Genomic DNA, 14930 nt, shown 5'->3' with positions numbered 1-14930 from the left:
GGTTCACTCTTAACACAACGTTGCTTTTATAGCACTTCCTTGTTTCCAAGTACCTTCCTGTGTATTCTCTTGCGTACTTCTCAGTGCAGTGCTCCAGATGCATCTCATCGTCCACAGCCATCTTACATATAAAACAACCAAAACATAGGTCAAGGATCTGTAATTGGCAGGCTCAGTTTGGGAACTTGGATGTCCTGTCTTCAAATGCCACTCCACTTCTGAGATAAATACACAGATATCTTTTATGCACAGGGTAAAATGGGGAGGATATGGTTCTATAGGACATTAGGTGATCTACAAAAATCTTTGTAGAAGAGAGTACATGGGTGCAAACCTTGAGAGAGGCGTATACAGCATGTCAGTTATCTCAGATGGGGACATATGTTACATACAATTTGGGAGACCTGTCCTGGGGCGCAGTATTTGTAGAGCGTTCTTCTCTTGTCTGTCGGCAAAGCATGAAGCAGAGTCAACATGCCTTTCTAAGAATAACACATTTCAACTAGGATGGGGAGGTAGTGTTTACTGAGCGCCAGCTATGTGCCATGTGATTTATCTACATTTCCTTATTTAACCTGTACAATTTTTTTTTTTTTTTTTTTTTTTTTGCGGTACGCGGGCCTCTCACTGTTGTGGCCTCTCCCGTTGCGGAGCACAGGGTCCGGACGCGCAGGCTCAGCGGCCATGGCTCACGGGCCCAGCCGCTCCGCGGCATATGGGATCCTCCCAGACCGGGGCATGAACCCGTATCCCCTGCATCGGCAGGCGGACTCCCAACCACTGCGCCACCAGGGAGGCCCCAACCTGTACAATTATTAATGGCATTTTACAGACAAGGATACAGAGAATGAGAGCTTATGTGATTTTTAAAAGTGAAATATCTATTAATAATTACAATAGCATACCTTTGAGCCCTATTAATGAACACTCCACCATAACTCTAACCACTCTGAGTCCTCTATCATCATGGATGGGTTTTGCCAATTTCTGAACTTCTTATAAATGAAAATACACTTCCGATACTTTATTTATGTCTAGCTTTTTCACTCAATGCTATGTCTGTGAGATCATCCATATTGGTTTTGTGTACCAATAATTCATTATTTTCATTGCTATGTACTATGTTTTTTGAATAGATCAAAATATATGTGTCAATTCTAGTATTAAAAATAATAATAATAATAATTACAATAGCAAACATTTACGGAGCATGTACTATGTTCCAGATACTTTACGTCTTTATTATCTCAGTAATTCATCCTCAGCGGGATTGTGCAAGGGAGGAGCCGTTACTATAGGAGTTTGAGGGAACCAATAAGGAATACAAAGCAGAGAGGCAGAAAGAAGTAATGGATCAGGTAAAATATCTGTTTTTTTAGAATTAATAAGAAGGTTCCTTCTTCGGGATACAAGGTCAGCAGCAATTGGAAAATGAAGTTAGATCATACAGTAGGAACAGCGAGTAGAATAGCAGTGCCAGGGACTGAGGCTGGGTAAGGGGAAGTGGAGAGATGTGGGTTAAGGGTACAAACTTGCAGTCACAAGCGCTGGGGAGTCTGATGTACAACATGGTGACTATAGTTAATGTTATACACTTGAACGTCGCTAAGAGGGCAGATCTTAAATGTTCTCACCACAAAAAAAGAAATGGCAACTATGTAATATGATGGGGGCATTAGATCAGCTAAAATATTAAGGAAAAAGCTGAATTAGAGAACAGGACTAGATGAGTGATAACACCACGCTGCCTAATGCTCCTGTCTCCAGGTTGGTCCTTAGAAAAGCCCACTCAATGGATTTTTGGGGTCTGCAGAGTGGACACATGGATGCCGAAGTCCCTTCACTTATCCAGACAAGGTAAGAACCGAGAAGAGATGGAGGGCTTCCCTGGTGGTGCAGTGGTTGAGAGTCCGCCTGCCAATGCAGGGGACACGGGTTCGTGCCCCGGTCCGGGAAGATCCCACATGCCGCGGAGCGGCTGGGCCCATGAGCCATGGCCGCTGAGCCTGCACGTCTGGAGCCTGTGCTCTGCAACGGGAGAGGCCACAACAGTGAGAGGCCCGTGTACTGCAAAAAAAAAAGATGAGATGGAAACGCTTGTGCTTAGGACTTTTGGTAATTTAGCTCCACTCAGACAAAATATGTGTACCAATGACTGTCGTTCCTCTACCAGGTAACTCCACCCCTGATGGAGAGGAGGGAGGATGGGGCAAGAGACCGGGAGATTTAGGGTCAGTCATTTCTCCTGGAAACCACAGACGAAGAGAAGGTTTCTCTACATCCCTCCCACACGTTTTTCTTTCCATTTGATTGATTAGGAAATGGAGGGAAAAAAGAGGTGGAGCAAGTTGCCCAAGGTCACAGCACTTCCGTGGCAGAGCCAGGGTGTCTGACATTGGGGCCAGCTCTTAGGGACACCAGGCTGATTCTGTAGAGCTCACACCCAGGCCTGTCTGGCCCTGGGTCCTTCCACCGTAGTGTATTCCCTGTCCTGGGGGCTAAGACCAGACGTACATTGGTGGTTAAGTCTTCCAAAGGATCCTGGTGCAACTCTGTCCAGGGAACAGGATACAGCTCTCCCTCCCCTGCTTTTTAACTTTTATGTTCCCCCATTTTCACAGATTTGGACTCCAGCTGCCAGCAATGATCCGAGCCACTCTGCAGATGTCACTGCCACATTTCACTCACTCTCTCCATCTCGGCTGTTCAGGGCTTTCCAAATACACACGGTCCTTCCAGGTGTCACCAACAGCCCATTAGTCCCATCTACAGACAGCACCCAGAGAGCACACAGTGAAAGATTTGGTTCATGTTTAATCTGATGATACTTTCCATATCTAGACGATGTATAATAATGGCAATTTATTAAATGCCAATGATGTGAATGTTTTGAGGAATCAGCTCATTGATGCAGTAGCTCTGTGGTCCTCTTGTACTATCATTTTTCTCTGTGCTGGGATGGTGTTTCAATATGTTAACAAATGTGATTCTTTTCTTCCGATTTCCTGCTGCACTGAGACCCTTCCTGCTTGCTGCAGGGAGATCTCATCCATTTGCTGCCTCGGGGAAAGGAATGGCTTGGGAGGAATAGCAAAAGTCACTGAGATATTTGATGTGTCTGACCCTGAGACTCTGAAAGAGTCCTCAGGATTTAGGGAGGATATTAAAGGGAGCAAGGAGAGAATAAGTGCTGGGTTCCCTGAAAACAAGTGACCCTTTGCTCTACAGAACATGTAGATATATAGGTACAGCTATTGCTCTCCCTGCCTAGCCAGCAAGAAGAGTGATGGGAGAAATAACCCTCTTTGCTGTGTGAGATTCAGGTGTAGAGGTGACTTTTCAGGTGTGCCTGGGGGAGGTGATGGCACACCAGAAAAGATGTGGGTTCAGGGCTGATCTAGGCAGAGAGGGCCTGTAAGTACTTTGAAGAATCCTCCACCCAGCTGTGTGTGCAGAGCTGTAGCTGCAGGGCTGTAGATATTCCCGTGTCCTCAGAGAGGCCCTGGTGAAGCTGAGAGAGAGGGTCCAGGCTGAAGAGACCTGGATGCTGGAGAAAAAAGTGGCGCAACCTACATGGGCCACACCGAGGACCAGGCAGGGCCAGGCAAGTCCCAGCAGAAACCAGCATGGACAAGTGGCCATGAGAAGACCTCCCACCATCTCAGAAAATGTGGGGTAATGTAGCACAACCTTCACCTCTAAATGTTATATAAAATCTCAGGGAAATAGAATGGGAGAAGGCCTGAATTGGCTGAGATTATGTTTTTGATACTACATAGAATGAGAGTTTGAAATAATTAGGTTAGGTTAAAGATAACAGATTAAATAATTTATTTAAGGTAAGAGAAAGCAGAATAATGATTCATCGGAGGAGTGGAGGTTGACTGGGAAAGTGTTCAAAGAACTTTCTGAGGGTGACAGACATATTCTTTATCTTGAGAAGCGTATGCATTACACGAATGTCTGTTGATCATAACTTATCAAATGATACACAAGAAATGAGTATTTCACTGACTGTAAATTATACTCCTGTTAAAACATTCAAGAGATTTTTTTAAAATGGCACATTTTTTGCCTGCCTGAGTTTGTGACATTCTGAGAGCTAAATGATTTACTAAGGTCACACACATGGAACCCCATTTGTCTGACCCTGAAGTCCATGTTTTCCTGATTGAGAGACAAGGGAGCCTGATGGTTGGAGCCCAGTCCTGCCACTTGCAGCTGTCCTGCACTTGTCCAGGGTCAATGCCCTAGTTTCCCCATCAGCAGCATGCGGGTAGTAACAACACCCTACTTCAGAGGGTGGGTGTGAGGACTACAGGTTTTATTACATGTAAAGTTCTGAGAACAGTGCTGACAACAGTTAGCTACTCCTTGACAAAAAGCTGAGGAATCTCAAAGAGCAGAGGGGAAGCGGAGGCCACCCAAATCAGTGCTCTTGGCCGGCCATGGGTCCCAGGAAAACCGAGGTTAACACACATGAACTTTCGGCTACTCAGCTCAATGGGAACTCCAACTGCAAAGGCTTTGAAGACTGTTTACCAGGCAGGGGAGTTCGATGGGAGACTTTTCTCCCAACAAACCTGCAGTGATGTTATGAAGCTTCCTGAAAGATAAGTGGTGCTGGGGAAAGCATATAACCTTTAAAAGCTTGAATAAAGTCCACTGAAGTTATGAAAGATTCTCAGGGAAGATGGAAAAGAAATGTTACAATGGCTGCAGGCTTTTTAAAGTTAGATCAAGAATTCTGATATGCTTTCAGAAAGCCTCTTTTTTCAGTTTTCTCTCAAGATGTAAACTATGAAAATGACAGATATATATTCCCCTTTGGGGAATAAAGGCAGGTAGCATTCGAGTAATGTTAAATTAATGTTCCTTCAACACATTTATTGAGGGCCTATTATGTCCTAGGCAGTTCTGGGAGCTCAGGAGATGCACATAGAATAGAAATTTCCTGGGGGGTTTAAAGTACAGGAGAGGACAGTGCCAAGTGCACGAATCAGTGCAATTCCAGGGAGTAAAATGTAGGTTGCATTGGAGGTGTGAGCAAAGTGCCATGACAACCTGGTTGGGGGCACGGAAGTCTGAACTGGGGAGTTGAGGGAAGGTTCTTGGAATTGGCCTTTTAGAAGAGAGTGGAAGGACTGACCGCGCTAGAGGTGAGGGTCGCAGGTGGTGTTGTGACAGACAGCATACAGCAGTGACTGAGTCCTGCCCTGTCAATCATCCCAAGAGCCTCCTTTGCATTTCCAAGACAAATACACGTCTAGGAGTCAAAACCATTTTATTACGAGCTACACAGTGTGCAACACCCAGTAGTAGTTCAGAGATCACTCTCCAAGGCTGCATTGGAGGATGCAGCTAAGGCTCAAGGCAATGATGGGGCCTTCATTCTGCCCTTTTTCATCATCCTCCCTGTCCCAAAACCATACCTGATTCTTGGCACCTGCATACTCAGGTTATTTGTGGAGAGAGGCTGATGGTATTCAAGTGGACTTGGGTCCAATTACCCATCTAACAACATGGAATCTGGAAGAGGGAGGAAACTGTATAGGCAGCCTGCCCTGAGAGACCAGGGTCTGCTTAGCACAAAGTCTGCTTACCACATCCGGGTAGGAATTGTAAGAGAGAGAAGGCGTGAGTGTGCCTGACTGCAGTGATGACACCCCCTAGCGAATGTGGCTTAGCAAACACCTCGAACATTGACCCATGGGATTGACAAGTTCTGCCATGGCTGGGAAAGGTGGGGCTGAGGCTAGGACTTTCTCCCCATGAGGAGCTGGAAAAATATGTTCCCATGTGTTTCAGCCTAGATGTGTAAAAGAATAGATGATGTTTGGAGGCATGGGAGTGTCCTGTTATCTGAAGGAGAGGAAATACACCGAGATGGTGATGGGAGCTGAGTCTGGAGATAGAGGTTTAGCTGGAGAGAAAATCTTTCCTGCTCATCAAAGCTTGTCTGCAATTCAAAGACTCTTGGAAACACATTATCTTTTTTCACTCATATTTCACATGTTATGAGCCCCCTTTTGCAAATAAGAACACTGAGGTTCAGAAAGGTTAAGAGAGTTATCCAAAGTCACACAGCTTATCATTGGTTGGGACCAGCCGTCAGGTTGCTCTTTTCCTAGTGCAACATTCTTTTCACTCACTTGAGATTGGTTGCAGTGCTACATAATTAAAATGTTATTCAAATAAGTGAGGTAGAATTATCACCATTTAATATATATAATTTCCTTCATTGCTACTCAGACTTGATCCAATTTAAAAACCTTTGAAACTTTGAAGAACTACTTCCTAAATACACCTAAGTGTCTCAGAGTACTTTAGAACTTTTATTATATGCAAGTCCTCTAAATTGTGGTATCATTTTGTTAAAAAACGACTTGGGAATCTTTATTCAAAATACTGAAAACCTTAAGCGTTTGAAGCTTAAAAGCAAATGCAATTACTGAAAACAAAGCTTGCAAATATGAAGATGTTAAAATGCAAAAACAAGGGAAGAACTGGAAAAAATGAATAATTAGAACTCAAAGCGTGTGCTGTATTTAACTTTCAGATGTTAGAATTATTTCAATTTGAGAGAAAAAATCTTTTGACATAACTCCTGTTTTTTAATTGGATAAATTGATATTCTGTACTAAAATGGAATAAGATTGAAAAAAAGCCTATAATTTTGCAAATCTAAATTTAGCAAATATTCAAAGAGAATCAGAATACAGTCAACTTATTTGATATAGCTTGTCTTATAAACATATATGCATTGTAGAAAAGCACTCTGTATGGAGGCAAACTGGCTGTACTGATAAAAATACTTATGCCAGCATTTTTCCATATTTGAGTATAAAAATGGAATGGAGAATATTCTTCATTTAACTGAATTTCCCCTGAATTTACTAGAGTATCTCTTTACCTATGGCAAGAGAATCTTCTCAATTAAAATTATAATGGTCTTCTGAAAATAGTCAATTTTTAGGTACATGTAATCTCAAATTTATTGTCCATACAGTGCATCTTTAAAAAAGATTTGGGGCAATTTTATGAAAAAACTATAAGACTTAAAAACACATTCTTCAGAAAATATTAGTGATGCTGTATTAAAGTCAGATAGGCAGTTGATTAAAGAATGTGAATAGCAGTACGAGAAATTATTTTATTCTTATTTTTAATATTTAAGTAATAAATATAAAGAGATTTTTTATACTTCCCTTGGACTACATGGACACTTGATAGTTAAAAATTTTAGAAAGATTTTTGTTTCTGAAAATAGTTTTGATATAGAAAATTTTCATAAGTCTACCAATATAAAATCTTTCTTCATATATATACATTTATTTCTGTAAACATATGAGTATGTGTACATGCATATATATATACCTATAAATATACATATATTATATATATATGTGTATATATATGTATATACATATATATATGTATATATATATATGTATAGGTATATGTGTAAGCTTTTAGAATGCCCTTTGGAATATTTCAGAGACTGGAAATTATGAAATATCTTCTCTTTAGGTGGTTGTGTGGTACTGTAAGAAGAATGGGCGCTTTTGGGCTTCCCTGGTGGTGCTGTGGTTAAGAATCCACCTGCCAGTGCAGGGGACACGGGTTCGAGCCCTGGTCCGGGAAGATCCCACTTGCCGCGGAGCAACTAAGACCGTGTGCCACAACTACTGAGCCTGCACTCTAGAGCCCGTGCTCCACAACAAGAGAAGCCACTGCAATGAGAAGCCTGCGCACCGCAACGAAGAGTGCCCCTGCTTGCCGCAACTAGAGAAAGCACGCGCGCAGTAACAGAGACCCAGTGCAGCCAAACTCGGGTTTAAATCAAGGTTCCACTAGTAAGTAGTAGTGTCTGGAGTTAATTTCTCCTTGCCAGAGAGAACTCTTCCTTATCTATCTATCATCTATCTATCTATCTATCTATCATCTATCATCTATCTATCTTCAGAGCATCTCTCCTTTTGGGGAACTGACTATATAGCAACGTTTATTATAAAGATAATAATATAAAAGTAACCGTTAGACAAAAATACAATTTTTGCTAAATAACAGAAAATGTAAGAGAGAAAGAGAGGGATAGATTGCAAATAAGATTACCTATATAATAAATTGCTATGGCTTGACGTCCAGGATAAGGAATCATAAACATGGATTGTATATTTCATTATTATTACTTTAAGATGATAGTTTGCATATTGTGTGATAAAGCAAATGAGTAATTTTGTGATATTCCAGTGCTATCTTTTCTGATCTCATTGAAAATTTGTATTCTCAGCATGTAAGAAAAGAAGAGCTAGTGTAAATTAAGAAGTTTTGGTAAAAACCCTGAAGCCTGGAATTTGAGTCAAACCCATGAGTATGTATTTATAATGCATTTTATTTAAAAAATTATTTCCTAGCCCAGTCCTCTGAAAAAGCATAGAAGTAGTCACCCATCCAGTGGCAATGAGCATTCCTAGTGCCCAGATTGTGGTTTACAAATACTATTTCTTGTTAAACGGAAACAGAAATGTCTTTTTCCATCCCCTCACTTTCAATCTATGTGTGTCCTTTGCCCTAAAGTGGGTCTCTTGTAGGAGCAGAAACAGAGGTTCTTGGAAATGTTCAAGGTGAGCTTTAAGCATTTCAAATGAGAAGACAAGGAAGTCATCCAGTTACTAGGGTAGTGTCTAAAGGACATAGGACCCAACTTGAAGAGGCTCCCACTGGCCATAGATGAGGCATTTGGGCAACAGTAGGGAAAGTCAGTGGAATGAGACACCCAATATGTTTAAATCCTTGAGTTCACAGTGACATAAAACAAAATCCCTAATAGGTTACATGTTGATAGATGCCAGTGAGTCAACTCATTATTTGAAAATTGATAAAGGAGAAACATCAAGCTCTTATTCTGCCTCTACTCTATGACTGTATCAATGAATTACCAAATGGTTGATGAGGGAAAGTTTCTCTGTAAAACAATTCCAGCTAATACATGAAGAACAAATGACAGAATAGAGTATCACCATTTTGCAAGCTGTAATGAATCTAGGCACTGAACACTGGTGGCTGCTTATGTCATAAAAGAGGCCATTGGACATGATGTGTCCACTGATAGCATAACACAACACGACTTGTGGAGCAGTCTTGCCAAAACTATCAAATCTGATTCTGATCAAGCTTTCAGATCCAACTATAATTTATAGAAAACATAGAGGACAGAGGAAAATGTTGATGGTTATCATGGGGAGTGGCCACCAAAATCCAGACTCTGAGACACTCCAGAGGATAAATGAACTGGTTCCTTCAACAATAATTTGCCAGGGTGTGTGTTGAAGATGGAGGGTAAGCTTATAAGTGATCTGTCAACCAAATGAAATAGGTGGACATTGTTGTATCCTGATTTAAACAAGTAAATTGCAGATGGATTAAGATAGATAGATAGAAAGATAGATAGATAGACACAAAATTGGAACTGACTCTATATTTGATGATACTAAAGAATGCTGCTAGTTTTTTTTAATATGATAATACTATTGTTATGGTTTTTCTTTGTTTTTTTGGCCTTACCATGCGGCTTGCAGGATCTTAGTTCCCCGACCAGGGATTGAACCTGGGCCCTGGCCAGTGAAAGCGTGGAGTCCTAACCACTGGACCACCAGGGAATTCCCCTGTATTGTTATGTTTTTAAAAATATAGTTATTATCAAAATGTATTCTTATGGAATACTTATGGATAAAAATGGAAAAATGCATTTAAACATATGCTTAAGCCATGACTCTTAACAAGGACGAAAACATATGAAAACAAAATAGTCTTGGAAAATCAAGATTCTAAGTTTTTCAGGTAAGTTAGCACTTGGATTTCTAGACAAATCCTGACACTTGAGGGGTTTTGATATTGGGTCAGCCCATATAGAAGAGATCAGGACTGTGACAGTGCTGAGTGACAATTCAGTAACAGTCATTGAATCTGAATTTTTGAACTTCAGCTTTTCTGCATTCATACCTGATTAACTCTGAGTGGCTTCCCTATGCTGACATTCCCTGACTCTAGGCTAAAGACTTGTGGCCTGATAGATGTTAGTTATAAAACATAACTTGTGCGTAGTGTATTTCTACTTTCTCAGACAAAACAAAACATTATGTTTATTAATTTTCTTGATTCTCAGAAATCACATGTAGAAAGTCAGTATAGTTCACCCCTTGTCATAGATGACAAGGGAACAGCATACTGTTCAGACTTGCCCAAAACGATACAACCAGACCCAGCTCTCCTGACCTCTGTTCAGCCAGTAATCCTGCTGTTGAGATGCCCCAGTGAACCATCACAAACACTCCTTTCCCCCTCCTCACCTTAAGTCCCAAACTCTATGTCTAATCAAGGGAGGCAACTCACTAAGACGTTTCCTGGTCTATTCTAATCTTGCTTCTCCCTGAAAGCATCTAACAAGGAAAAGCAAATAAATTTTTCATAAAATTGCCCCAAATTTTTTTTAAAGATGCACTGTATGGACAATAAATTTGAGATTACATGTACATAAAAGTTGACTATTTTCAGAAGACCATTATAATTTTAATTGAGAAGATTCTCTTGCCATAGGTAAAGAGATACTCTAGTAAATTCAGGGGAAATTCAGTTAAATGAAGAATATTCTCCATTCCATTTTTATACTCAAATATGGAAAAATGCTGGCATAAGTATTTTTATCAGTACAGCCAGTTTGCCTTCCTCTAACAAGGAAGAAGAAAGAAAGAAGGGAGGAAAGGCAGGAAGGAGGGAGGAGAGGAGGAAATGGGAAGGAAAGGAGGGAGCAAGGAAGCATGTAGTAGGCACTGAGGAAGACACTTAAAATTATTGCACTTTTTCAAACACTGGCAAAGACCTGTGACTTGGGTTTACTCCCCCGCTTTGTAGGTGAGGGGATTGAAGCTCTGGGGTAAGCAAGTTGCTAAGAGTTCACACAGCTCTCAGCAGAATTTGAACCCAAACAAACACCCTTACTTCAAATCCAAGTCTCTTCTTCCTACCGCTAGTTTTATCTGGAGCTCGAAACCTAGCTTGTCCTCACATCCCTGCAGCTGGCACCCAGACACTGAGATCATCTGAGTTTGATCTTCACACCCTCTGGGATTGGCATTCTGCTTCGAGTGTCCCTTCCATTGCTCCTTGGAAACAGCAAATTCTGTTTTTAGAAAAAAGATCTGTCAAAGGCATCGTGTGGCTGGGCTGACAGCAGAGAGAACTTCTGTTGGCTTCCGTCTGGGAACCAAGCAGCTACAGATGGGAAGACTTACTGCAACCTTGAAGATTAAAATAAGAAGGCTTTTCTCACGCGGTTAATGCACACTGGGTTGAAAGACTAATTATGCAACATTCCTGTTTCCAAGGAGTTTGTTATCAAATGTAGAAAACCATCATGTACACAACTAAATACAAAACAGTGCAATAAATTACATTAGAGTGCTTACATGTTACGGGGTACTGTACCAACTACTGTACACACGTCTTTTGATCTTCACAACAACCTATGGCATAGATGTTAATAATACTCCCATTTCACAGATGGGGGGAACTGGCTCAGAGACAGCCAAGGTCACAGAATTACTAAGTAGTAGGGCTGGAGTTTGAGCCCAGTGGCTTCACTCCTGAGCCTGAGTCCTTAAGGGAACATTTATGACAGAGCCAGGCAGCTGCAGAGAACAGAGGAAGGGCAACTGGAGAAGAGATGACAGATACAGTGGAGGAGAGGCTGGTTGAACTGAACTTTGAAAGAAGGTAGATGTTTATCAAATGTCTTATTTTAACTTTTAGTCATATATTTTAATTTTGACTAGAAATCCTAGAAATTTTAGAAATTTCTAAGATTTATCTTGGGGTTCTCATTTATTCAACAAATATTCACTTCGGGCCTCCTCTGTACCAGGCAGGGACTAGACATGAGCATGAAGTGGGACAGGCTGGACTGGGGCGTCAGAACTGGAGTGGACCTATCCTCTGGGTGCCCTCCTTCTCAATCAGCATTTGCCACCTGCAGCTTCTAAAATGTCTCATAACAGGACATTGCCTGAGTTAACTCAAAGGTCACAACGCACCCTGCACAAAGAATCCTTTCCGATTCTATTTTCTGTCTCTAATATGTCAGGCACATTGAATAACATAGATGACCGATAGAACCTAAAAGTTAAACAGTAATGACACTAAAATTCCACAATTATTCCCTTCTTAATTTTTTGTTTTGCTGTCTCTAAGCTGGATCTGCAGGATGGGGATGATTATCGTGCCTAGGAGCAGTGGTGAGAATTAAAATTTCCCAGCCGAGCTTGGGAAATGTTCACCTTTGTGTCTCTTGAGAGCATACTCGATGTACAGTAGGGATCGTGGTAGCTGTATCTTCAGGAAGCAAATTAGGCTTGTATCAAGGTGGTCGTTCAATGAGTATGTAAATCCATGAACTGAGATCTAGCTCAAGGATGAGACTCTAGATTCTAGCAGAGGAATTCTAGATACACAGCACTGAGAGCTGGTTTGACGTGGTCTCCCAAATAGGGACTGAGACCAAGAAGACATGACTTAAGTCCAGGTACCAGACCAGGCTTGATGGTCATAAAGGTGCTTGAATGTGGAGTACCTGATTTTGCCCCCAGCATTGGGGCCAGCCTGGGTACCAGTGTAGAGCTGAAATGCCATGTGTGGGCCAGGTCACCAACCTTGATTAAAAGGGAGCAAGCTGGAACGGGGAATCAGGCGAGCCCTGAAAAGATTTTACTCGTGTTTTTTTTTCTGGAGAATGAGCGTTTGTTTCAAATTGCAAGGTGGCAAGCTCAGCTATGAAACTCTGTTCGACTTCAGGGTGACCACGTGGCTTAACCTTCCATGAATAACCCAAAGCATTCACACAGCTCAGTGAATGCCCCCAAGGCTGAAGAATCCCCGTGTCACAGAGGGAGGGGCCCAGGAGACCTGCTAGGGTGCAATTTTGAAAGCAAATGTGTCAGCAGCAAAAGATGGTGCTCCAGGGAACATCTCAATCCCCAAAGCCGGGATTGGCTGAGCCGCTGCAGCTTTCATATTTCCATGGAATCTGGGTTTTTCCAAGAAAAAAATGAGAACAGCGCAGTGTGACTTTGGTGTCTCAGACCTTCTTTGCTTTTTTAGATCATGCCTGTTCTTTCTCGTCTCATACTTGTAATGTGCCCAACACCAGGAGTGCCTTTCTCCTCACACAAAGTACTAACTGCTTGTTCTTTCATCTGTTTGTTTATTCATTTACTTACTAATTTATTTCATCACAAATGACAGCTTCTCCATGGAAACTTCCTTCTCTGAGCCATCCAGTAGAAAATAACCTTTCCCATTTTTGAATCCCAAAAGATAATATTTACCCCTCATTTTAATACCCATCACAGTCTTAGACAAGAAGGTCTTAGAGAGTAATCTCCATGCATATCCATCTGACCTGCCTGGTCTACCCAAACCCATCTGATAAAGGCACTGACAAGGCCACACCTGGGATCCATTGTCATCATGTTGGCAAAATGTGGGTGACTTGGTTTATGCTATAGGTAGGCATCCTTGTGGAAAGCCAGGCAGTGAGGGGCATCCACCTGCTGATGAGGGTCTAAGTAATTATAGAATAAAACACCTCCCTCCCCAGCTATCTCACACTCTGTGTGAAGGGGAAAATGGAAAGGAGACAGATATATGAATTTTTCCTCGGGCACAGCAAATATGCTGCTTTCTGCACAGTGTATATCTGCCTGACGTATTAAGTGCTTCATTAATGTTTGCTTAACAAATGATTCAATGAATGGCTCTCCACTCTCCAAATTCCCAAAGCATATGTACTACTCTAGACATACGAGGACCCAATATTAAATTGACAAACTTACATTTACCCTTCCAGGCAGATCCAAATCTTTTCCTTCTTTCCAGTGTCTCTTTCAAAACATGCCCATGCTAGTCCTTTTTGGAGGAAAGGAAGAGAGAAGGAAGAAATGAAAATAGGAAGTGAACAAGATAAGAAGACAACCCAGAGAGGGAGAGGAAAATGCCTTTCCTAGGGCATTCATTTATTGAGTTCTTGTCTTGTTTCAGGTACTCTGCTCAGCTGCTTATTTTGCTAGATGTGAGTAGTTAGAATGGATAAGTGCTTATCATCATAATTTACTGCAGTTAAAACAGGCTGATTCATTTCGTCTACAAATACAGGAACACAAAAGTCTCAATTCATAAGACGTAATTTTTGAGATTTAATCCCAGGACTAATAAATAATGTACACAACACACATGTTCACTGTTTCATAGAGGATATATACAACCATTTGAGTAACCATCATTTAAAGTGATGACTTTAATAATTATCATAACAAGTTAACTTACACTCTTATAAAGCCTTATAGTTTAAATTACGCTTTCACAAAAATCTTATTTTATCTTTTTTAAGACTCTGTGAGATAGAACTTTTAAAATTCTCTTTTAAATAATAAAACTGTGGTTCAGAGAGGTGAAGAGGTTTACTCAAGACAGTGAAATAATATAAGAGGCAGACTAGGATTAGAAGTGAGTTCACTTAACTCTAAATCCAGTGTCCTTGTCTGCTATACAAGAGGATTATAGCAGGCTTATTGGTTATCTTGAGTGATTATTTGGAGGTAATTACTAAACCAATTTTCTTTAGAAGAATTTCTTTCTTCCAAATTTCTTATTGACTTATAAAACAATTATGGGGCTGAGTGCTCTCTCCCTGATAGTAAATGTCTATTACTTTGTTCTCCACTCCATCTGATGCTATACCAAAGTAGAACCTATGCTTTTAAATTCATCATCTCCCCATTTTTGGATTGGGTTGTTTGTTTTTTTGATATTGAGCTGCATGAGCTGCTTGTAAATTTTGGAGACTAATCCTTTGTCAGTTGCTTCATTTGCAAATA

This window comes from Hyperoodon ampullatus (assembly GCF_949752795.1).
Source record: "Hyperoodon ampullatus genome assembly, chromosome: 17".
Classification (NCBI taxonomy): domain Eukaryota; kingdom Metazoa; phylum Chordata; class Mammalia; order Artiodactyla; family Ziphiidae; genus Hyperoodon; species Hyperoodon ampullatus.
This window is presented reverse-complemented; position numbering follows the sequence as displayed.